Source organism: Hemicordylus capensis, chromosome 2 (assembly GCF_027244095.1).
Source record: "Hemicordylus capensis ecotype Gifberg chromosome 2, rHemCap1.1.pri, whole genome shotgun sequence".
NCBI classification, from domain to species: domain Eukaryota; kingdom Metazoa; phylum Chordata; class Lepidosauria; order Squamata; family Cordylidae; genus Hemicordylus; species Hemicordylus capensis.
Window position 1 is genome coordinate 163,927,972 of NC_069658.1, and position 24,888 is coordinate 163,952,859.

Consider the following 24,888-nt stretch of genomic DNA (forward strand, 5'->3'; position numbering starts at 1 on the left):
TCAAGTTCTGATGGGCACCATACATGGCTGGTAGATTTCATTTGACTTGGTGTATAAGAAGTTGTGCAGACTCACCACAGGTGGAACTAAAAGCCAAGTTTTGTGTGTTGGCATTTGGAGAAGAAATGGCCAGAAGACGCAAACCACCCCCACCACAACCATCCCAGCTTTTTCAGTCCTCATTATCAGAAGGTTTACAGACAGGATTCAATGGCTTTTATGGGTCTGGAAAGATGCACCTTGATTCCTGCATTTGGTGCTGTTCCCTTCAATCCCAAAAATAGATTTATAAAGCTCCATTCAAGGTTTATTACAGTCTATAACCAGCACAACAAGGAAATAGAATGATTAATAAAGCAAAATGTAGGAAACTCAGAGTGAAGCCAGGCAGATGTTCCCAAGAGGTTGTAAGACCAACTTTTCGGTGAGTTCAATTGGTCTGCACTGGCCATGTTCTGCAAGACATTTCAATGGGCATAAAGACATGAAGATCAGCTTCCAGGTCTATGAGCTTCTGGGAGGTGGTTTTAAAATGGAGATTCAAGCATACTCTATGGCAAATCACAAGTTCATGGGGAAGCAAACTATACTCCACTGGGATCCACAAATTTAGGCTTAGCTCACTAGCCAGCCGTCATTTGTGGTCAACACCAATCCCCACTTTTCCCTCAAATACTTTCTAGCACACAGGCAGAGGGCTTAAGAGAGAAGAGGGTCTTCTCTCATTTGCACTAGGATATGAAGAAGGTAAGAAACAGTGGGAACCCTCTCCTATTGCTCAGAAAGGATCCCTGCTGTCCCTTACCTTCTCAAAAATGGCAGTGGAAGTGAGAACTCTGATGAGGAGATCGGTGTGGTGCTGGGTGTCCTGCTCACCAGAGAGCTAGAGGTGAGCTGGCAAGTGAATCTGTAGTTACCTGCTCTTCTAGTGATTTAGCTACAAGAGCTTTGCCCATGTCTCCATTGAAACCAATTCCTGCTCTACCTGTCTCTTTCTGCCTTGCCTCCAAGCTCTGTGACCATAAGAACTTTCCCATGTGCTTAGATCTTTACAAGAGGCTTTGTTCCAAGTTTCGTTGCCTTCTTTATTTTAAAACTCTTTTATGTAGCCTTTTTACAATTTATAAACTCTTCAAAGTGTGTTTGGGATGAAATGGGTTTTCAAAAACCCAGTTCACTTATAAAGCTCACTGATGACTTTGAGACAGTCTTTCTCTCTGATATTAATCTACCTCACAGGGTACTTACAGGACACCGTATTTGCCACCCTAAGCTATCTCTCAGATGGGCAGGCTACAATACACACGTCACACCTTGCAGTCTAATTTATGATATATGCTAAGTTCTTTTCAGTGGCTTACAGGATTGCTGTTAATCTAATACTATCATTTTAATGTTGCTTTGTGAGCCACGTTGAGGATTCTATTCAGATTATGCCAGAATAAAAAAATGTTAGCTGACAACACTGTTCCCTCTAAGGTGAGTGCATGTGCACGTGCTCACAAGTTTTTGGATGTCCTCTCAGTTCATTTTAGATCCCGCTCAGGTTGAATCAGGAAGGCCCCACTCTGAATGCACATGTGCACACACTGCCTTGATACTGCCGCCCAGAACAAAACTCATTCTGTACAAAGGTGAAAAAAATTAGAGGGACCACTAGCTGACAGCCAGACCAAATTTACCCATGAGTAGTACAAGTGAAATTAACAAGTTAGTTATGTCTAATTTACCATGTTAATTTCAGTGGGATTACTCATGAGTAAATCTGGTCTGCCTGTCAGCTGCTACAAATAAATAATAATAATAAAATAATTCTGCCATTTATAGTGCTCCTTCTTCCTTCAGTAACAGTTTTCAACATCTTAAAAAGGATCATCATCATCACCACCACCACCATCATACTTGGCATTTGTTTAATGCTTTCCAGTATTCAAAGTACTTAATAAATAACAAGAACAATGTAAGCACCAATTAAACAAGGCACTCTACAAAACCTAAAATGAACAATGACAAGGCCCTGTTCACAAGCTAACCTTCTTTTAAATAACAACCCAATATGATCTTGCTGCAGTCTTTACAACAACCCTGTAAGGTGAATATTAGGTAGGTGAATATTATTATCTCCTTATTGCAGATGGGGTGGAGGATGAGACAACGGTTTCCCTAAAACCACCTAATGAGTTCATGGTAGGGGAGACATTCAACCAGGGACTCCCTGATCCAGATCCCAGTTATTGTGCTACACCACCTCTATGCCATACTACCCTGCAGTCCGAAAACTCTCACATCAATTTCCTCAACTACTGAAGGTAAAGTTGAAGAAAATATGTGAAAACCAAGAAGTATCTCTGGCCAGAATACAGTCTATGAAATAACAGCTTGATAGATGTAGCAGCAAATTAAAAAATATCCAAAAAGTAAATAAGAGTTCTGCAACAGTACTGCAATGCATTTTTCAAATACTGGTCTCTAGGCAAAAAAGGAAAAAGATAAAGATAAATCTCATGAAATCTGGTATTGGGTCAACTTCTGTGGAACTACATTCCCAAAGGCAAATGGTGCCACTACAATGCAGAAGAGAGGGTGCGTATGGTTCTGAGACGACAGTATGATAACGGCCGTGCTCAAAAACAGCTCAACATTCTGCGGAGGCTTCTTCCAGGCTGGGGTAGGCAAACTAAAGCTCTCTCTTCTCTGCAACCAATGTTCTTACCTTTCCCCTGGAATAATGCATCCAGGGGGCAGGGAAAAAAGTACTAAGACGGTCCATAGATATTATTTACACCTGAATCAGACCCTTGGCTGATAAGTGTATGAAAGCAACATGTTTGTACAACTTAATTCAAAACAGCTTCAGGCCAGCACAACTTATCACCTGTTTTCCACCCTCCCTGTGAGTCAGGAAACAAAACCAAAAGGTTTATCGAGGCCCTAATGGGTCACCATATAGGAGTGGTGGGCAGGCTGTGTTCAGCTTGATAGGCCACCAACTGTGTTGGCCTGCCCGATTACTTCCTGGCCTGTCCTCAGTGGATGCTGGTGAGTACTTCAAACCCTTTCTTTTAGACAAAACTGAAGTAAGCAGCTGATGCCAAACAAAGCTTCGTGGTTCTAATTGCCCTGGTTTCACTCCCTGAAGGTGGGCACTGGTGATTCCTGAATATTTCTTCTACACTTTTCTGATAGAATTGGAAGGGGATATAAAGGGCTTTTCTTACCAACGGTAAGAAAAGTAACCCTGGGCACTCTGCAGAAGATTATTTCATAAAGCAGGGGATTCTAGGAAGACAGTCAAAAATATCAAACTAGGGCAGACCATGACATTTTGAGACTCAAGGTGGAAAATTCCAAAACGCAACTTACTTCCTCCCATTAACAAACATGGGACACAATGCCTTGGGAAGTTCACCTGCACAAGCCCTGTTGAGGTGAACAGGCACTGCACAAGAGCAGCTCCTTCTTTTCAATTAGACTTGTGCAGAACTCCTTTCTGGTTTGTGCACATGGGCCTGATCCATCTCTTTCCCACACATTAAGGTCATTTAAAATCCACTGATTAACCTCATGAACAGCTGCCCCTGGAACCCCAATAACACCATATTAATCCAGTCTTTCCCCTAGTTTTCCATCCAACAACTGGTGGATTGGGCATTCTGGATTTGCTTTGCCTTGCCTCCACCCCAGATTGCTTCCCACCTACCCTGCCACACACACACACACACACACACACACACACACACAAACACGCCTATACAGATTTCCTGAAATTCTCCCTTCCCAGGTTAGGGCAGACCATTAGGAGAGGGGAGGCAGATTCTGGATGATCACCCAAGGGCAGCAAATAGTAAATGCTTTACTTTGTTACATTTTTACCATCACAGAGGGGCACAATTTAGATTTCCTGCCTCCTCAGGCACCAACATATGTTGGGCCATCTCTATGCCTTCTTTTCCCCCCTCCTCCTCTCTATCTCATGTCCTCTTTTGCCTCCACGGTTCCCCAAATGATGCCTTGATGTTATTTTCCTTACTGAGAGAGACAGGATACTGAGGGGAATAGGATTCATGAAGAAAAGGAGGGAAGAATTGGTAATTAAGGAATCTGGAAGAAGGGAGAGCAGTCTTCCCCAGCAATCTCTCTCCCACTCATACATATTATGTACATACTATAGATACACATAGAAAGCATACACAATGTGTATAAGAGATAAGCATACAAACTATAATATAGTAGAGGATCTGCCTCCCCCAGCTAGAGTTGTCACGATTGTTCTTATTCAAGTGACTATTTTCTAAGATGATGTGGACTGGGAGAGACAGAGAGTCTCTTCACTGAGGTTTTGTGCAGCAGTGAGGTGACTATCTTATGAGTCTGTACAGTAAAGGGTCCTATCTGAAGCAGTAGCATCTACTGTGTGTATTTCACAACTGAGCTATCTGCTTGTGTAGTATAGTGGATAAGAGTGCAAGCTTTTCTGAGCCATAAAGCCCACAATTCAAATTTCACCTCAGCCAGGATCTCACTAGGTGACCTTAGACCTTAGAGCCAGCGTGGTGTAGTGGTTAGAGTGCTAGACTAGGACCGGGGAGACCTGAGTTCAAATCCCCACTCAGCCATGAAACTAGCTGGGTGACTCTGGGCCCATCACTTCTCTCTCAGCCTAACCTACTTCACAGGGTTGTTGTGAAAGAGAAACTCAAGTATGTAGTACACCGCTCTGGGCTCCTTGGAGGAAGAGCGGGATATAAATGTAAAAATAATAATAATAATAATAAATTTCTTGCTGCCTCAGTTTCCCATCAGCAATATGGAAGTAATGAACCTGGGCTACTTCAGGACTAGTATGAGGGTGACTGGGATGTCTGTGAAGGACTCTGAATACTCTAAAGCACTGTATAAATTAGGGCCACACAACTTCGGCCCTCTGGCAGATATTGAACTACAATTCCCATAATCCTTATTGGCCACCATGGCTGGGGATGATGGGAGATGTAGTCCAAAAGCAGCTGCAGAGCCAAAGTTGTGCAGACCTGGTATACACGCTAAGTATTATCATGGTGCTGGGAAAGTATCTCTTTTGTGGGGCGGGCACTCAGTAAGCGTTTGAAGGGCAGGGATGCAAGGGTGTGGGTGGATTGGCTTCAGGGAGCAGCAGAATCTGTTTTATATAGTTCTACTGGACTGGGGCCCTATGGGAAGCGTCTGTTCCATGAATTAAGAAACCTTCCCCTAAGAGGAGGGACTTGAGAGGTCATCCTGCTCTCATTCAACTCCAAGAGTAAGCCACCTTCCTAGAAAAGCACACAAATGTATACCCAGTTTTGGATGATGCTGTCGTGTCTCTCTCTTCTGTTCATTTAAAACTCCATTCATTTACACAAAATACATGTATCTGACATTGGGATTTTGATAAATCACATATTGGGGGGGGCTTATGAAATAGCCGATCTTGCCCTTCATAACAGGTATCTTCCCTGCCGCCGCCCCCACCACCAGCAGCACCCTATGAGCAGAACTGCTAGACCAACATTCTTAGAAAGAAAGGGCACTTAGAAAGATATAGCAAGGCTCTGGATCCGTAGGGCCACAGGAGTGTATTCCATGGGGCCTGACAGTGCGGGGGTTTCTATAGGGCAGAATGCAGCTTGGGTGTAAAGGTGGAATGAAACTTGGGGGAAGGGATTTTCTCTCTCTCTCTGAGGTCCTATGGCACCGCAGGGTTCTCTAGCCTGAGGTTCTACCAGGCAGAAAGAAGGCTTCTCATTCTGTGAGGCCCCATTGCATGCACGGAGTTGGCTGTCGCTGTTTTACGGAGCTGTTTGTTAGATTTCTTCTGGGCTCTCTAAAGAGGGTATCTCTTCCGCAGAGCGCTCTATGGGGACAGGGGAGACGTTTATATACTAAGCACAGGTAGGGGTGTGTGTGTCTTAAAACATGACCTCCCGGGACCACACACACACACACACACACACATTCCCACCGACACACACAAGCAGGGTTAATTAAGCCCGATCGGTCGTGTTTTCTGACACCCCCACCACCACTTCTTTCCCTCTTCGCGCCCACCTCCTCCCCTCCCCCCGCAAATCCTCATATCTAGAGAATCAGAACGGATGGCCGTCCCCCTCTACCAGGTCCACGAATGCACGAACCATGGGGTAGAGAACTGATACCAAACAGGCGAAGGATGGGGCGGCCAGGGCTCTCACTTACCAGGCTCCGAAGAAGAGGTCGAATGAAGGGGGGAATGAAGGCGTAGGAGCGCAGAAGAGGATCGGAGAGCCAGCTGTAGCAGTAGCAGCAGCGCCTTCCCTCCCTCCCCCTCCTCCTTTTGCTCCCCGGGACTTCAAAGCCGGGGGGCGGGAGAACAGAGTCCCCCCTCCAGTCTTCGAGTCGCGTCTGTCAGCGGCGCGCCGCCCGTCCCCCGCGCCCCCGGGTTCAGGCGCCGCCGCCCGCGCCCGTGCGCTCGCCCATCGCTGCGCCCGCCCGCCGCCTGCTGTCTTGGCCACCTCCCATTTCCGAAGATCCCAGAACGCACAAGCAGCCCCCTCTCCTCCTCCTCCCCCCCCCCTCCGCAGCTCTCTCACCAACCGCCCCCCCCTTCACAGGAGCGCATCGATTGCCCCCGCCGCTCGCCAGAAAAAATGTTTGCGCCTTAAAGCAAAAATGATGGGGAGGGCGCAGGAGTCGAGACACATTATATAACGCTTAAAAAAAAAGAAAGAAAGAAAGGCGACAGTGGAGGGAGAGGGGAGATGTCTGTACGAGAGGGAGGGAGACACCGAGGGCTGGAACGCAGGCGAAAAATGGAAGGGGCCGGGGGCCGGGAAGTGGGGTTACAAAGACTGAAGGATGGGGGTCTTCTCTTGGGCCTTCGCCTCCAATAAAGAGCTGGAATGGCGCACAGCCCGGACAGAGCACAGTAGGGTTTGGGTGGTGCTGCTGGTTACGGAGAAGTATGTGGGTGTGTCATGAAGGCTGCAAGCCTATCTACATTTACTTGGGAGTAAATCCCATTGGACTCAATGAGGCTTACTTCCAAGTATGCCAGTACAGAGTCGGAACTGACTGCACGAGCCTCCTGTTCTACATCTTCCGGCTTTTTTCAGGGGGGGGGACTACTCTTACCCGTTCCCACTCACAAATCTGAGAGGGGGGATTTAAAGGGAGTCCCCCTGAAACCCCTTTGTCTGAGATCAGGCAAAAGGGGGGATAATATTTTGCAAGGGAGCGAGAACAACAAAATGGGGGAGAATATTAATCTGTCTCCAGCGAGCTACAGATACTCAGAAATGGCTGTGGTTTGAGTTGAGGTCTTGGCTCCTTCCCTTTCCCCTTCCCCCCACTCCGCAAGCCCCTGTCCCTCTGCTTCCCCCCCCCTCCTTTCTTTTCCCAGCTTTCCTGCAATTTCTCCTCCCCTCTCAATCCCCAGTACAAAGGAATGGGAGATGCCTGAAGCTTTTTTTGGCAAGGCAAGACTCAGGAGCAACAGAATCTAGGAAAGAGAGAAAATGAAGGAAGAGACGGATCGGATCCCGCAGGAACGGGATTCCTGAGCAATCTCTCCGTTCTTTACAAGAGAGGGAAGAAGAGGACGGCGAAGGATGGAGGCATCACGGCTGGAAGGAGAATGGCTGGCAGGAAAAGATGGGCGCGCACTATCCGGGGCGGGGAGGATGACTTACACTGAGCTAATTCGGCTATGTGTCCAGGAGGCACCATTCAAGCCTCAGTTGGCCCTTGCTCTGTTATTACGGTTTAGTTCTATAGTTAATCTAAGTGCCAAAGGCATACATTAACGGATTGTGTTTCCTCCTCGAGAGTTTTTACAGTCACAGCCCCTATTGCATGAAAGCGAACGGAGATGAGACTGCTATGGGGAAAGCCCTATGGGTGCGGGGCACAGCTATCCCCACTTGAGGCTCTCCATAAGACAACAGGGCCTTGAGTAGGGAGGAACTCAAAAGTTTTCCCAACTGTACCTCCTGTTTTCTGCTACATACCAGTGAAAAAAGTATTTTTGCTCCATTCACTTCTATGGCATGAGGGCGAAACAGGACTTCAGTTGCTATAATGAGCTGGAGAGAAGAAGACACAATTGCCTACACACTTCAGATTCTGTTGTCCAAAGGGTCTGAGAGCAGGTGAGGGGATGGTGCTTTGTGCCTTCCCTAGAAGGTTTTCCTGATCAGCCTGGAGCTCTCGAATGTCAACTGGGCAGCCACCTGGACTGCCTGTTGCCCTGGGCCTGCGCTGCCAGCTATTATACTATTTTAATAATAATAATAATAATAATAATAATAATAATAATAATAATAATAAAAAAGTATGGCTTTTTAGGTAAAACTACAACACCAGTTAAAACAAGCATCAGTAAAACACTAAAACACACAACGCAAACTCATACCACACACTATACCATCACCCTTCAGTTTTGTTGTTAGTGCTATATTTGCACAAGCCCCATGCCAGTTCTGAGGTCTTTGATGGGTAGGTAACCTTGCTGCAGGGAGAATGATAGCTTGTTGCCTATTGAGAGCTGATGCACAAATAGGTGCATTCTGAGAAGGAAAGTGCACAGCTTAGAAACAAGCAACTATATAGATTAAACAAAAATAAATACATTCCTAAAGAGCAAAGCATTACTCTAAAGCATGGATCTACAAAGCTTTCAACATTGGAGGCATTGCTGTGGTGTGGGATGTGATTAGCTTTTTAGATGTCATCTAGTCACTTGGTGGCACCTGACCGCCAATGGCTACATTAACTGGTTATAGGCAGAGGTGCACCTAGGTAATTTTGGAGCCTGGACCTAAAGGTCTTTGGAGCCCCCACCCCTCACAAGTTAAGCATTATTTTTTAACACGTTGGTTCTTGAAGGCACAAACCACACCACCGAGGACAGACTAAACAGGATTTGGGGTGCCCCAGGAGGTGTGGAGACCCTCCAGGGGTAAATGCGCCTCTAGGTATAGGGGTGGGAGTGCTTAACCTCTTAATATTAACCAAATCAAACTTCAAGAATTTAGCTACCAGCCATCAAAAAGATATCAGAATACTGCAGCCATGTGGGTCAGATGCTGTGTCACTCATCACTAATAATATTACAGGTTTCTCCAATAGGTCTGAGACTTGTTAAGTTACATTTTCCAATTTTGAGACTTGTTCAGTCACAAAAAGCAACAGATGTGCTAGAATTGCATTACTAGGACATTGCAAGTTGAAGGCTAAGAAAATGCAACTTTCCCAACAACAGAAGTATTTCTTAGAGGGAAGATGTCCCTATTCCGCACAACAAATGCATGTATTTTCTATTGACTACATTTATTATGCAAAAAAGTGATCATTTATTTTATTTTATTTATTTATTTTTACATTTCTATGCCGCCTTTCATTAAAAACACAACCCCAAGGCGGTTTACAAAAATTAAAACATACAATAAAAAAGCAATAAAACACATCAAGCTAAAAACATATAAAAACAGCCATAAAGACAATACAACAGATAAAAACACACAGAAGCCGCAGTAAAATTATGTAAAAGCCTGGGTAAAAAGCCAAGTCTTTACAAGCTTTCTAAAAGCCGTGATGGAGTCCGAGGAACGAATGGCCACTGGGAGAGCATTCCAGAGTCTAGGAGCAGCAACAGAGAAGGCCCTGTCCCGAGTGCACGACAGCCTGGCCTCCCTCATTGTCGGCACCCAGAGCAGGGCCCCCTCAGATGTCCTCGTCAGGGGCAGCAACCCTTGGGAGCAGGCGGTCCCTCAAATACCCCGGGCCCAAACTGTTTAGGGCTTTAAAGGTCAAAACCAGCACCTTGAATTGGACCCGGAAACGAACCGGCAGCCAGTGCAGCTCTTTCAAAATGGGGGTGATATGTTCCCAATGGGCAGCTCCGGATAAACCCCTAGCTGCCGCGTTTTGCACTAGCTGCAGTTTCCGGATATTCTTCAAGGGCAGCCCCATGTAGAGCGCGTTACAGTAATCCAGCCGCGACGTGACTAAGTCGTGGGTAACCGTGGCCAGATCTGCCTTCTCGAGAAAGGGACGCAGCTGGCGCACCAGCCAAAGCCGTGCAAAGGCCACCCTGGCCACCGCCTCCACCTGAGCTTCCAAAAGCAGAGCCAGGTCCAGTAGTACCCCCAAGCTACGTACTTGCTCCTTCAAGGGGAGTGCAACCCCATCCAGAACTGGTAGAATCACCTCATCCTGATTGGCTCTCCTACTGACCAACAGTACCTCCGTCTTATCCAGATTCAATTTCAGTTTATTAGCCCACATCCAACCCATCACGGCCTCCAGCCCCCGATTCAGGACATCCACCGCCTCCCTAGGATCAGATGACAAGGAGAGATAGAGCTGAGTGTCATCCGCATATTGCTGACAACTCAGTCCAAGTCCCCGGATGATCTCTCCCAGCAGCTTCATGTAGATGTTAAACAGCATGGGGGACAAGACCGATCCCTGTGGGACCCCACAGGCCAACGGCCATGGGGCTGAGCAGTAGTCCCCCAGCACCACCTTCTGGACCCTCCCCCCAAGAAAGGACTGGAACCACTGCAATGCAGTGCCTCCGATTCTCATACATATAGAAGGGAATGCAGCAGCAGGTGAAACATAACAAAAAGTTTATCTAAGTGAAACATAACAAAAGAGACAGTGGCTAAGGGAAAGTTGTAAGGTATTTTAAGCCATTGCAAGAATAGGTGAAGGGGAAAGTTGTAAGGTATTTTAAGCCATTGCAAGAATAGGTGAAGATTAAACATGCCTGGGGCCCAAAGAACCTTGGAGTACAAATGCACACATGCATGACTGCTGATGGAAATTGCTTGCATATACTATTCAGCACTGATTATATAAACCAATGTTGAAAAATCATCAGTGTAATAAGACTGCATTCATACACTACAATGCAGATGACAGTTCTCCTAACCCATTAAAATACATATGGCCCATAGTTCTCTGATCACATAAAGTAAAGTGGAGCTTTCAAGTCTAACATCTGGGTTGATTGGGGTAGCAGGGTTGCCAATCCTCCACAACTGTCCAGGAGACTCCAGGAATTGGCCTCAGTCTCAAAATAAAGCTGTATTTAAAAAATGTTGTCTCTACATATACAGTTCCCCACATATAAGTAACTTAGTCCATGCAGGAGTGAGATTCCATATGTGGGTATCCAGAAATATGACCCTACACTTTCATTCTAAGATAGTAGAGTCCACCACCATTCTGTCACCTTAGTCCCCTGTGTCATTCAGTGTAATGTAGAGAATGGCTCTTTGGGCCAGTTCTCGTGTTACTTCTGTGGCCTGGGAGCCTCTTCAATGCAGTTCTTCTTCTTGTGCTGTTCAGGTGACAACAGAAACCCTGGATCATGTGGGAAGTGTTCGCCACACCGTTCTTTCCCATGCCAGTGTTGCCTCTTCTAAAACAGGGCAGTGCTGACATAGGAAGGAGCCACATGGTTGACTCCTCCTTCCACACAATTTCGGGCTTCTCCCATGCTGCAGAGGCAATGTCAGACTCAGGGGGCCCATGCGTTTGGCACCAAACCCATAAAAAGATCCAGCCCAGATATGAAAGTGTCTTGAATCTTTGAAACATTTGCTCATGCTCAAGAGCTGACACTACAACTTCTTTTAAGGGCTTCAGTGCTTGGCCATAGAAGCATGCTTGACAGAAGTTCAGGTATATACATTGTGTTAAAATTATAGGCAAAAGGCGGCAGGGTGGAGTATATGATGTTATAAACTGGAGATAGATATAGATTTAAAATGGTATAACTGAGATGAAATACGCATCTTCCAAAGAACACAAGCTTTTCCCCAAAACCTTTTAAATGTGCAAGTAAAATAAAATATAAACAGATGTTAAAAGTAGCGAACGTTTCAATGTAACATATCAGCTTCGGTGCTAAACAGTAGTGGCTCTATAGAGCATGTATTTAAGAGCACGTTTCAGCCACTACTGTACAGCATTGAAGCTGATGTGCTACATTGAAACGTTTGCTACTTTTAACATCTGTTTTTATGTTTTGTCTGAATGTTCATTATTTTATGTGGCTGATTCATTTACGATGCTGTGATTTACATATTATAGTAATAATGTTTATTTTATTATGTACATTGTACTCATTAATGTGGAAAGTGCTTTAAGGGTATATTTTCCCACACCAGCCCTCAGAAGTAGATTATTAATATCTCCATTTTGCAGATGGAGACTGAGATTGCCTGCTGTAGTTTATGGACAATACTCTAATCACATCATTTTATGCCACACCAATATGTGGTATAAAATTTCACTTGAGATGTGATGTGACTAATCACATACTTTGTGGCTGATCCTCACTTCTGAAATACTTTCAGAAATGTACACTGTGAAGTACTGTGAGGCCAGCAGTGGTGTAGTGGTTAGAGTGCTGGACTAGGACCGGGGAGACCGAGTTCAAATCCCCATTCAGCCATGACACTTGCTGGGTGACTCTGGGCCAGTCATGCATCTCTCAGCCTAACCTACTTCACAGGGTTGTTGTGAGGAGAAACCTAAGTATGGAGTACACCCTGGGCTCCTTGGAGGAAGAGTGGGATATAAAGTATAAAATAAAATAATTAAATAAAAAGTAATGAAATACAGCTTGCAAAATTTTGGACTTAGAAAAGGCTGATCAGAACTCACACAGCACATTTGTGAAATACAGTGTATCTGAACACTGTTCACACAGTTGCTTTGGAGTGCCAAAATGAGATAGATCACAAGACCAGTCTTTGGTTTAACTTTTCATGCAAGTTCAGCAGGGAAATCCCAACTCAAACAATATCCTTGCAACCTGATCAAATGCATGGTTACTCAGAATGAAGTCTCTGGTGCTTTATTCCCAAGAAAGTATGCATAGAACTGTTGCTTTATAGCATAAGAACATAAGAACAGCCCTGCTGGATCAGGCCCAAGGCCCATCTAGTCCAGCGTCCTGTTTCACACAATGGCCCACCAGATGCTGCTGGAAGCCTACAGGAGGCAGGAGTTGAGGGCATGCCCTCTCTCCTGCTGTTACCCTCCTGCAACTGGTGCTCAGAGGCATCCTGCCTTTGGGGCTGGAGGTGGCCTATAGCCCTCCGACTAGTAGCCGATGATAGACTTCTCCTCCATTAAGTTATCCAAACTCCTCTTAAAGCCATCCAGGTTGTTGGCGGTCACCACATCTTGTGACAGAGAATTCCACAAGTTGATTATGCCTTGTGTGAAAAAGAATACTTCCATTGTGTGGAAAAAATACATAATGCATTGTGTGAAAAAATACATAGCACAAGTCTATGCATATTTATTACCACAGAGTTCAACAGGTCTTACGCCATAGTAAGGATTATAGCCTTGCCCACTGTACCACACCAACCACACCATATGTTGGGGGTCAGCAATTGTAGGCTCCTGGGCCAAAATACTTCCCCCTAAATGGTACAGTCTGGCCAGCTACCTCGGTAGAAGGGCAGAGCTGTTGAGCAGCATCTGTGGCAATGAGATTAGCTGCAAGCTGTTTTAGAAGGAGGGGGGTTGAAACTTTGGCCCTCAAAACCCCAAATCTCTTCTTGAAATGACCAAACTAGTTGCTGGCCAGAGATATGCATATTATACCTCTCTGTTTTCATGGTTGTTTTTGCCGCTGTTTGTTTTTAGCTTAATGTTTTAACGTGCGTGTTGCTTGGGAATGCTCATATAGAGAAGCAATTAGTATTCTGAATAAACAAATTTATATATCATACCTTCTAATACCAAATGGCCTAACCTATGTGCCATATTTTCCATGCCTTGCAGAATGTTCAGGGCGTCCATGGTGGTGGTGGGGAGAACAAGCGGAGGAGAGCAAATTGGCCAGTGTGAGCCGTATAGTATCTGCGACCATGGATATTTATATACTGCCAGAGGTGCTCTTACCCCTGGACTTCGGGGACAAAGTCCAGGGCCTCCACACCCCCTGGGGCCCCCCAAATCATCTGTAGTCTGTTCTGAGTGGTGTGGTTTGTGCCCTCGAGAACCTACGTGTTAAAAAATGATGCTTAACTTGTAGTGGGGGGTCCTCCAAAGGCCTTTAGGTCCAGGCTCCAAAATTAGCTAGGTGTACCTCTATATACCACTTTTCAACAAAAGTTCCCAAAGCAGTTTACACAGAGAAATAAAAATAAATAAAGATGGATGAGTGACATTCCATGAAGTTAAAACATTCTCCTCCTCGTGGGTAGGTTTCAACAGGAGGGAAAAGGGAAAAGACACGCTTTCCCCTTCCCTGTTCTCCAGAAATCTCCTCATCTATGTAATATTAAAATACTCGGGTTGAGGGTTAACAGCCAGCCCTGAACCTGAGCCTTTTAGCACTATATGGAATTCACAGTGAAGGAAAGGTTCCAGGAGGGTGGGAAATTTTTTTTAAAGTGTCATTTTTCCTTACTCCCATTCTGAAACCACCACCCTTGCCCTCAGAAGACAAGCCCTAAATTGCACTACAAGGCTCCTGTTCCAGGCTGGCTGCAGCCCCCAAAGGATGATTCCTTTCCTCTTAGGGGCAGGGGAAACGCCAGCACATTTGGATGCAGATCCCCATATATTATTATTATTATTATTATTATTTACATTTATATCCCGCTCTTCCTCCAAGGAGCCCAGAGCGGTGTACTACATACTTGAGTTTCTCTTTCACAACAAGCCTGTGAAGTAGGTTAGGCTGAGAGAGAAGTGACTGGCCCAGAGTCACCCAGCTAGTTTCATGGCTGAATGGGGATTTGAACTCGGGTCTCCCCGGTCCTAGTCCAGCACTCTAACCACTACACCACGCTGGCTCCATATACAATGTATTACAAGCATACACCTATATGAAGCTGCCCTAACCACATTCTGTCCAACACAATGCCTCCCGCACCTCTAGGGAGTGAACTGGAGACGACCTGTCTTTTCAAGGAAGGGAGTGCCCCCTACTGAAGCATCGGCACCACTGCCCGCCTCACTGCATACACTGTTCACACTCATGGTCCTCCCCCCCCCCCACCGCCCCAAGTAACTTCGCTTGCAACTCTTTCCACCGAAGCAGGTCAGAGCTCCATGCCTGGTCTTTGCTTTTGCCAGCCTGGAACTAATCAACATGCAGAGCCTTGCCTGAAGGATTACACAAACTGCACACACTTCAATTGCTCTCTCCCTTCCCTCCCCCCCCTCCATCTTTCCCTCCTGGAGCCTGTTCCATCTCCCCCCCCATTTTTTTTCTAGTTACCAGGCAACGGCACAAAGGGAGAGAACTAGTGCGGAGGCCAAGAGAGGGCCCTGAGCCCTTGCAAGAATGGAGGAGAATGTAATGTAACCCAATCGGAGCCTCTGTACCTGGGAAGTAAGCAAGGAATAATTGAGAGTGAAACCCATAGAAAGAAGGCGGGGGTGGGGAGGACTGGTGGGGAAAGAGGAACGCACAGAGATCATGTTATGCGAAGGGCAGGCCGGCCAAGTAACTCGCATGCAGTAGAAAATAACGAGATAGCGCCATCCACCACAGACTAAACTAGGATGAAGATAACAAATGTGACATTCAGACACAAGCTGGGCTTACGGAAAGATGGCTGGCAACACAATGATTGCAAGTGGAGGTCTTCATAGTTTCCCTTTAATTTTGCCTTGGAACAGGCAAATTGAGCTTATCTGCACTTCTGCAAAATTGTGTGTGGGTGTTTCTGTGTGTAAGAGAGAGAGAATTACCGCCAATGGCATCAGTAGAACAAAATGAGGCTGTTTACACAATTGAAAACTGGGTAGGACAGTGTCTTGCCTAAGTTTGAGAGCTATGCGTGCTCCCGGTTTTCAGTTGTGTGGGAGCAAACAAGTAGGTAGGAGGAGGGAGAAATGATTGTGTGGGAGACAGAAGCTGGGTAGGACAGCGCCCTATCCAGCTTTCATACTCAGCATTTGACCAAGGTGGGAGGAAAAGCTGTCCTACCCAGCTCCTCTCTCCCACATAATTGCTTCTCCCTTCTCCTACCTAGTGGTTTGCTAGCACACTACTGAAAACTGAGAGCACACACAGCTCCCAAACCTAGGCAGGACACTTGTCTTACCGAGTTTTTGGTTGTGTGAAGTCTCAGTATCTTGCAGGTACAGTTGACTTCCATCCCTCCTGTTTAACCATGACAGTTTGGCACAATCTACTCCCATCTGTCCCACCCTTAAATTTTTAAAATAATGTTTGCATTTTCAAAATGCAGCATGCAAAGCAAGAATAGCCCATTCTTTAAAACATATGTAGTCATATGAATAAAGGAAAGACACATCTGAGCATGCGTAGAATGCCTTTTCCTCACAACTGAACATCTACAGCTTGTACACACATATTGAGAATTCGATGGTTTAAAAAAAGCTTCCAGTTTAAGACCAGAGTTTAGGCATTTTGACTCAAGCTCTGCAAATCTGGGAAATTGGCATCTAAGGCTGATACCTAAACAGGTGTGCCATGTGATAAAAAATGGTGTACAGTGTCACAAATTGTGCTCGCTTATAACTTGCCCTGCTAGCGTTTCCTCCTACCTTGACTCCGCACAATCACTTCTCCCTCCTTCTACCTTTATTCCCAAGAAAGTGTGCATAGAACTGTTGCTTTATAGCACAAGCCTATGCATATTTATTACCACTGAGTTCAACATGACTTATACCATAGTAAGGATTATAGCCTTGCCCATTATGCCACACCAACTTCACCATATGTTGGAGGACAGCAACTGGAGGTTCCTGAGTCAAAATACTGCCCCTAAATGCTACCGTATCTGGGGCTTTTTAGTTTGGAAAAGAGTCAACTACAGGAAGACATGATAGAGGTGTATAGAATTATGCATGGAGAAGAGAGAGTGGATAGAGAGAATTTTTTCTCCCTTTTTCACAACAGTTCAGTTCAAGGCTTATTACAGTCTATGACCAGCACAACAAGGAAATAGAATAGAACATATAACACAGTTTAAGATAAAAACATAATACCACTTATATCACAATACCCTAGGGTATATTACTGAAACCACCAAAAGTCTCCCAATCTTAAGGAGGGAGTTAATTACTAAAACTAAAAAATTTATAAATAAGACAGAGTGAATATACAATTGAAATAAAAACATAAATAACCTTTCTCACAACACTAGAACCAGGGGTCATCCTATGAAACTGAAGGCCAGGAAATTTAGGACCAACAAAAGGAAGTGCTTTTTCAGAAAGTGCATAATTAATCTATGGAATTATCTGAGGTGATGGCCACTAGTATGGATGGCTTTAAGAGGGGCTTAGACAAATTAATGGAAGACACATCTATCAATGGCTTCTAGTTTGGCCACCTCCAGCCTCAGAGGCAAGATGCCTCTGAATGCCAGTTGCAGGGGGGCAACAGCAGGAGGGAGGGCATGCCCTCATCTCTTGTGTGTGGGCTTTTCAGAGGCATCTGGTGGGCCCCTGTGTGAAACAGGATGCTGGACTAGATGGGCCTTGGACCTGATTCAGCAGGGCTGTTCTTATGCTCTTAACCAAAAATTGGGACCATACACAGCTCCTGAACTTGGGTAGGGTTAGGGTTGTATGATTTACCTCAATATATTTCTTCTATACAGTTGTAGTATATTCTGCATTATGGACAAGTCTTACAATCATCACTGTGATATACTACAGTATGTACAACAGTATCTTGGAAGGTACACAGAACACTGGGAAATGTAGTCTTTCCCACCATTTCCCCCATAGAAAATGCTGGGAAAGGGAAAGGTGCTGGGAGAGACTACACTTCTCAGCACTCCATGAGGCAATTCTCACGATCAGCGGAAAGCGGGCTAAGGGAGCTTAGCCTACTTTCCAAGGACCGTGGGAACCACCGGGCTCGCAGGCGAGCCCAGTTTCCCCCAAACAGGTAACCCACTTAAATACCCCTCCCCTTAGCCCAGGTTAGCGGAGCGAGTGCTCTGCTAACCCGGGTTTTATTTATTTTATTTATTTTTACATTTTATATCCCGCTCTTCCTCCAAGGAGCCCAGAGCAGTGTACTACATACTTATGTTTCTCCTCACAACAACAACCCTGTGAAGTAGGTTAGGCTGAGAGAGAGTGACTGGCCCAGAGTCACCCAGCTAGTTTCATGGCTGAATGCGGATTTGAACTCGGGTCTCCCCGGCCCTAGTCTGGCACTCTAGCCACTACTGCGGTGCGATTCTGTGGCATGGCAACATATGAGGAGACCCCCGTTTGGAGGCTGCAAGCAGCCTCCCGGGCTCAGGGGTCTCTCCAGCATGCCTCGTGCACTCACGAGGAACTTCCGGGGGCCGCGCAGCCCCTGACCCCCTCAGCCCACACCAGCTCCATGACGGAGCCAGCAGTCGTGTGGGCAGCCAATCTGTCCGCCCAAGACTGCAGCCTTGATCGTCTGCAGGGAGAGTGGGTTAAGTCCGCTCTCCCCGCAGAACCCCCTCCAGCGGGTCTCACTGATTGTGAGACTTGCTTGCATGTTTGCCTTCCGAGGTAGTGCTTGTGCTTGACAGGGCTCCATAACTCTTCAAGGAGCCCAACCAGCTCTGTCCAGAGTGCAGGAAGTGCAGCACTTTTTTTTGTCAAAGTGGCTTCCACCTGAAAAATAGTGAAGATCACTGATCTATGGAATTTCCCCACTGTAAAAACAAATATGTAATAAGGCTATTCTCATGAGTGGGCAAGTGATCCGTGACGAATGGAGTGGGGTGAATCTCTGGGCAGGGACTCATTTTTCTGTCCACATTGGGAGATTCTCCCAGGGGTTGGATGCTCTCGTTGGGTGCTCTAGGCACCCAACTCTGTGTATGCTTGGGCTGTGTCTATAAAGGGCTGTGTGTATACACATGACGTTTAATCCAGGTCAAAGCCTGGGTACAAAACTGGGGCTTGCAGGGGAGGCAGTCCTTGATTCTGGGCTTGATTGGGCTCGATCTCAGTGCTGCACATGAGCAGCGCTACCCAGGTAGGGCTTCCCTAAGCTGGGTAGGGCTGCTCATGTGCATAGCCTTAATGTTTTTGAATGACTGGTAACTAGCAACAAAAACAAGTGGCTATGGTCAGGTATGGACCAGCATCAGGTTCCATGGTGGAATGGGAAGGAAGTATTACCATGAAATACAAAAACATTTTTGATGGTATTTTCAAAATGCTGACAAGGAAGGAGAATGTCTTTTTAAAAGGTAGGTGCTGCTGCGGTTTAGGGCTCCCTGGAAGGCTCACCATATCATTGGGAAAGAAGCCTGCTCCTTTCCTAAAGGGGCACAGGAGTGGCCTTTAGTTAAGGTGCGCAGCAAAAAAAAAAAAAAAAGTTCCACCATTATAATCCAGAAAATTGTATTGCTTATAAATATGACACCTGTTGAGCTAATGACGATACTTGGCATGCATGATCCACTAGACAAGGTCTATAAATGCGTCTAATTTCAAAACAATCTCATAAAAATTGCCACAGTTTTAAAAAGTTTTGAAAATTGACACATTGGCCCCTCTTTGTCCAAGTTTTAGACAGGCATATCCAGAGCTCAGGAAATCTACTCATCTACTTATCTCTGATGAATAAAAAATGATGCCTGATGAGTGAAAGAAAATCCTGATGAGTAATGTGCCAACATAGCTCGACAAGTAAAAAATCTTTGTCTGGCTGATGAACAGGGCCAACATTTCTTGACCCCTAGGTATATAATATATTTCTTTCAAATTTTGATGAACCTGACCAATGCAATCTGTTCAGGCTTGTTGAGGAAGGGAATCTTTTATTGGTCTGATGAAGTTTTGAACAATGATGATTCAAAAGTTATTAAGATTTATCTGCCCCATTAAAACCTGTTACTAACAAGTCCTGGAGAAGCTGCAAGGCCCAATCCACCAGTGGAAGACCTGTGCCCTATGTCAGTGTTCTTCATTGGAAGGCGCACAAGCCAGTGGTGACTCCCCCCACCCTAAATGTGGCTTCCTAATGGTTTATTAGAACTGTGTGCAAAGGTAAAGTGTGCAGTCAAGTTGATTTCGACTCCTGGCGCCCACAGAGCCCTGTGGTTTTCTTTTGGTAGAATACAGGAAGGGTTTGCCATTACCATCGAATACAGGAGAGGTTTACGGCCTTCTCCCATGCAGTATGAGATGATGCATTTCAGCATCTTCCTATATTACTGCTGCCCGATATAGGTGTTTCCCATAGTCTGGGAAATATACCATCAAGGATTCAAACCGGCAACCTTTGGCTTGCTAATCAAGCATTTCCACACTGCACCACTTCAGGTGACTTAGAGCTGTGTGTAGCTTTGGCAAAAGCCAAATACTTCTGACAACCCCCTTGACATTGCAAGGAGATGACCAGTCCCATTGCACAGGGCTTCACTTTGCCTAGCTCCAGTGGGGCTCCTTTAAGGGAAATGGAGTCCCATTGAGCCCTGGTTCCATCTTGGAAGGATGGAATGCTGGAAAGACCTCTATGGAGAAAGCACTGGGAAATACTATACTTCTCAGTGCTTCGTGTACACATTCCCAGATGGTGCTAAGAATCAACAGGATCCCATTTATCTGAAAGGGCCCCTCAGTGCTGAGAAAAGTGCAGCAATGCATAAAAGTGAGCAGGGTAAGAAATAGCTCAGCCAATTAAGGTCATGTTGAAATGCCCCCAGCTTGAAAAATAGTGATGAGCATGGCCCTGCATGAGTCGCATTACTTAAACAGGCAATTTAAAATGACCATGCCTACTTATTTAAGTCAATGGTATTTTTCTAGTGTTAAGGTTTGCAGTTCCTGGTAGACTGCAGCAACAAGAATATTTGGTGGCTGACATCCACTAAATCTGCAATGGTGTTACAAGGGAGGGGCAATTTTTGCTGATCTCCTCTTCCCTCTGAAGTCCACTGTGCCTCCTAAAAACATCCCTGAGGACTGCACGTCCTCCGGAGATCAGAGAAAATTGCCCTTCGCACCAGTGCAGCATTAGTCTAGATGTTAGCCACTGTCAATGAGCTATGCATAGTGCTAGGTATACCCTATTATATATACATATACACATCATGCATACACTCTGTGCCTAGGTACCCACACTTTGTGCAAACAAAAGCTGGATTCTGCAGTTTGTATAAATTATGTAAATTAAGCAAATATGCTTAGTATTATGTCTTCTTATTATGCGTGATTTATTCGGCTTCTGCTAGTCATAGGGAGGGGGAAGGCGCTGTGCAGGGCACTGAAACCTTGTCTCCTTGATTACTGAAAATCTTCATTCAGCCACCTTTTCAGCATTATCTGCACACTAATGGCAAGCACTTTTGATCTCACTATTAAATTCTATCTATCTATCTATCTATCTATCTATCTATCTGAAAGCTGATATTCTTAGAACGAATAATTCTGCATCCAGTGCCATATTCAATGCCTTTTCTGCACTTGCACAGAATTGCTGTATACACACACACACTGGGCAACAGGCACAAAGAACTGCCTAGTTAAAGACAAGCTAAATGTTAAATGCAAATGTGTGTAACCATAGACCCTTTTGTGTTGTAAAAGACACTTGAGAGGGTACAAGAGATTGCAGAGAAGCTGTGACACGGGGTGGGAGGGGAAAGGGCTGCTTGACCCTTTTCCCTGCCCACCTAAACACATATTTGCAACACTGGAAGTGGGGAGAAGCTGCTTGGGGGAGTGAGCAGGGAAACAGCAGGCGGAGAAAAGATTAAGTACCCCCTCCCACCACCCACAACTAAACCATGTAGCTTGACTCTCTGTTAGCTACTGAGGCTATGTATGGGCTGTTCTAGTACCTTTATGCCAGCACCTCTGTTCAGGGATGAAGACATGAGCAGTTTCTCTGAAGACAGAAGCAGCTTCTGGGTGTTTTAGAAATGGTGAACTCCAGGCCAACTGCCAAGGTGGGTGACAAGAACTATCCACAGCCAGCACCTTCAACTTCTCGCCCTTGGAAGCACAGGGAGACCTCCTTATGGAATTTCTCCAGAGGAGAAAAAGAGCGGTTCCTATGTTAAGCTATAAGGGATGGGGCCATAGGCATAGCTCAGTGGTAGAGCACCTATTTGCATGCAGAAGTCCCCTGGTTCAATCCTTGGCAGCATCTCCAGGTAGGGCTGGGAAAGACTCCTGCCTCAAACCTTGGAGAGCTGCTGCCAGTCAGTGTAGACAGTACTGAGCTAGATGACCAGTGGTCTAAGGCAGCGTCCTATGTTCCTAGCACCAGCTTGTTGTGAAGATAAACCCTACTGCTGTACATCTTGCAAGGTACAAAGCAGATTCTTCTGTGCTAACCACTTCTGTTAGCAGGACGAATTTCCAGGCGCTGCCTTTTACGGGGCAGTGTCCATGTTGTGAGGGGAGACTACTGGAGAGTTTAATACCTTGGGAATCAATGGTTGATTTAGAAATATACAGTTTAAGTTAGATGGGAAGCAAGCAAGCAGGCTCACAGGCGCTTCAGCAGCATCCAAAGCACCTGCAAGGCCCTGTCAAGACTGCTTCTTGCCAGCCAGCTGTAAGTAAAAAAAACAACCCCAAACTTCTTCCCTTTTCTCTAGCCGAATTCAAATTGAATCGTTCTCCTCCAACCCTTGCTCTGTCTTTGCGCACACCTTCCCAGACAGGACTCTGATCTCAGCCCCCATACTAGCAAGTAGGTGCGACCTGAGCAAGCATTAATTGTTAGTGGGCAAGCTGGACACAGCATGGTTCATGGTAAAGCGACGCCATGGTCGTGTTGCCCTTCCTGTATGTTCACAGTATTTGGTTTTGACTCTTCCTCTGCAATGCACACAGACTCACCAAGGCTTTTGAGGGGGGATTTTTAGGACTTCCAAGGCCACTCGGTGGCGGTGCCTGCCCTCAGAAGTGATTTGTAGTTCTGCAGTTATTGGAATGGCCACCTCCTTGTTCTGAGGCCAACGCACTATTTATTATACCACACTCTTAGCTGTACAAGACAACACAATGAAAAGTCATCATGGTATAATCCACATAATCCATAATCCACTTGTGGAATTCTCTGCCACAAGATGTGGTGACAGCCAACAACCTGGATGGCTTTAAGAAGGGTTTGGATAACTTCATGGAGGAGAGGTCTGTCAACAGCTACTAATCAGAGGGTTATAGGCCACCTCCAGCCTCAAAGGCAGGATGCTTCTGAGTCCCAGTTGCAGGGGAGTAATAGCAGGAGAGAGGGCATGCCCTCAATTGCCCCCTGTAGGCTTCCAGCGGCATCTGGTGGGCCACTGTGTGAAACAGGATGCTGGACTAGATGGGCCTTGTGCCCGATCCAGCAGGGCTGTTCTTATGTTCTTATGCGTATGTGTTGTAGTAATGGTGGCAGTAGTTGGAGTATGAGAGCCTAATGTGAGGAACTAAACATGGAAAGGTGCAGAGGCGAAGGAAGTTTGTTTCAGAAGTTCATGTTCAAGATGTCCTATCATCCCTGACTTTGCAGCTGCGGGGAGGACCAGGGCGTGACTCTGATTATCCAGGTTACAAGGCCCCTCTGTGGAAAACTGATCTTGTCTGCAGTCATTCTTGAGCCCTTAAAAGCCACATCTCAGTATTTGGCAATAGTGATTGAGAGGAGCAACAATGAATGGTGATAAGCATGCTATAAAAATTATCTCTGCCACACACAACACAACCTGACACATTAATCTATTCCTGTGCAAATATAAATGCATTTGATCATTAACATCACTACCTACTTCAGATGGATTCAGTTCACTTTGCAATGAAACTTCACCCCATCCTATGCACACTGAACTGAGAATACGCTCCATTCCACTTAAATTAATAGAACTTTTGAGTAAACATACATAGGACTGAGTTGCACACAGGTTCAGCTAGAGACCAACAATAATTTTGCTACTTCTGCTGTATGCACTCACCCGACTTTCAACTCCAATCAAATAGGTTTTGCAGTGTTTGGTACTAAAACCTGCGAACCTGTTTGATCAAAGGAACAGTGGGACAAAAGACATATCTGTGTGCATTGTGGGAAAGGAAGCCGCCTTCCAACCATTTCCAACTCCTTTTGTTGCTTTCTGCTGCCCACTAGAATCTACTTGAAAGACAATTGCTTACATTACAAGATTGGACACAAAATTCAGCAGGGTTTCAAAATATACAGCACTACAGCATTTCCCAGTAATATCATGCCTGCCTGCCATTGTACCTCAGTGTAGCTCAGTTCTTCCAAGCTATGGCTAACCTTCCGCTTTCACTCATCTGCTGAGGCTCTTCAACTTTGGCGTGCAGGCCCCAAATGCTAGGAATCCAATCCAGGAGAACATCCTCACTTTACCCCCTCAGATTTGTAAATTACAAAGCAAGCCATTTATTAACTCTTTCACCTTTTTATTATGTCACACTTAAGCCCCTGTCCTTACATGCCTCTGCCCTCTAGTGGAAGGCACACAGTCCAATGCTTTCTGCAACTGCATCCCTTCCGTTTCCTTACCTGTTGAAGGGATCACATTTTGAAGAGAGGAGACTGAGATAGGAAATAAAATGGAGTTTTATACAGTAATCTCTGAACTACAGTTCCCATAATGCTCGTTGTTATCCTTTGTGAAGCCCAGCAAACAGTGTCAACTTGCCCACTGGCCTGTATTAGTCAAAAGATGCGTCATTAGGGACCCACAGGACTAGGACACTGTCGCCACCTTCAGATGTAATGCTGAACCATGGGTCCAATGGGCCTGAGGTTCCCCCCGCCCCCATTTTTCTGTCCACATTCAGAGGAAATGGGGAGCTGTCTTTCTGCAGTCACACTGACTGCAGAGAGATTGGGCTGCTGGAGCTTCCTTCTTTAATGAAGGACAGCCCTGGCAACCATGGCAATTGGAGTGAGGGAGGAGCTTTCTCCCT

General features: G+C 45.7%; 1 protein-coding gene across 3 annotated transcripts in view; it reads right to left on the reverse strand.

Annotated features, from left to right (window-relative positions):
• Positions 1–24,286, reverse strand: part of ATN1 (atrophin 1) — a 54,447-nt gene extending 30,161 nt beyond the window's left edge. For 2 of the 3 annotated variants that reach the window (XM_053290782.1, XM_053290780.1), the window contains exon 1: positions 6,214–6,531. The gene's annotated coding sequence lies outside the window, so the exon portion shown is untranslated. Of the gene's footprint in view, positions 1–6,213; positions 6,532–24,193 lie in introns of those variants that run through there. The other variant, XM_053290781.1, reaches the window with a different exon arrangement.
• Between the last annotated feature and the right edge of the window lie 602 nt (positions 24,287–24,888).